We start from the raw sequence: 1,533 nt of genomic DNA, 5'->3' as shown, positions 1-1,533 counted from the left end.
TAGATAGATAGATAGATAGATAGATAGATAGATAGATAGATAGATAGATAGATAGATAGATAGATAGATAGATAGATAGATAGATAGATACTTTCTTAATGACTCATGATGCCATAGTTTGACTGTCGTCACCATGGATGCAGGAACAAATATAACCCGTGTTTCGTTCAGAGGAAAAAGCGGTGAAGCATCACGTTTGCTTTCATCAGCAGCACTGTGTTTAACTTGGCAGTCTTGTTTTTAGTCACTATTTATTTAGTTCTAATTCACTCATCTTTGTGAACATTAGTATATGTGAGCAGATGGAGTATTTAAGCTTTTTAAGATTTTGGGTTCAGTTTATGCATCCCCTTTCTTTAACTTTTACTTTTCCATCCAGGGTAGCTGGTGTCTCTCTGTGCATATGATGGACAGGTCCCAAGTCTATCATCTGTCATTGATATGTGACTGTGTGTATTTTAATTTGAAGCAGTCAAAAACCTGTTTTTTATTATTTCAGTACATACTGTACCAACCTTTTGGCTGCTGTAGTATCCTTGGACTCACTTAGCAGTTTTCCTTCTATTATTGATTAATAAAAACATTTAATCATTCTTTATTTTGAGGTACACGCAGCTGCTTTTAAGTTGCGTATAGCAGCTTATTCACTCTTAATTATAAAACACAAATTATACTGTAAATGATTGCTTTTTACAACCAGTTAATCATAATTTATTTCTTTAATAGTCTCCCAACAGTTCTTTAACAAAMTAGTTTTTTAATGTACAATGATCTTATTACGTTTTTCTTAAAATAGGTTTTGCAAGTTATAAAACAATCATAACAGATTTTCTCACTCAGTGATGCTAAATAAGTAAGAGGTAAACACTTAACCACAAGTTGCTTTAATTAAGTTCAACTCTCATTTCCCCAAAGAAAATGTTTACCACAATTTGCCGATTTATTTCTCATGCAACTTTTTTCTCTGTTTTTGTTTAATCGTAGTTGTAGAAAAATAGTAGGCTAAGTGTTTTGTAGTGACTAACAAAGGGTTGAATTCTGCTAAGACTCAAGTTATATGGCATGATAATAAAATGAAAAATAAAGTGTTTCCACTTTGTACTGTGGTCATATCAGTTTAAAATCACACCAACACCCACATTTGAGCCGTGCACTCCGAGTGACTCACTCCTCATCTGGATGTTCAGCCTTCATTCTGATACAAAACAAAAACAGAGCATTACTTTGTGCTGAAATTAAAAGAGACAAAACTGCACAGATTAAAAAAACATTTGATCTTAAAACTGTAGTGGTGTATGACATCAGCGTTGATTTTTAAAAAGAGTAGAAAATCTACATTACTAATGTGCTGAATAAATGAAAAATAGAAAAACATTTGATTTGATTTGATTTGATTTGATTTGATTTGATTTGATTTGATTTGATTTATTGATTTAACAGGAAAAGATTATTAAAAATCAAGCCTGACTCAGCATAATTGCTGTTTTACAGCAGGTTCCTGTTCTGCAGCACATAAAACACTCAGAATTACAG

This window comes from Austrofundulus limnaeus, unplaced genomic scaffold (assembly GCF_001266775.1).
Source record: "Austrofundulus limnaeus strain Quisiro unplaced genomic scaffold, Austrofundulus_limnaeus-1.0 Scaffold54, whole genome shotgun sequence".
In the NCBI taxonomy this organism is placed as follows: Eukaryota; Metazoa; Chordata; class Actinopteri; order Cyprinodontiformes; family Rivulidae; genus Austrofundulus; species Austrofundulus limnaeus.
Note: the sequence above shows the minus strand (reverse complement) of the source record.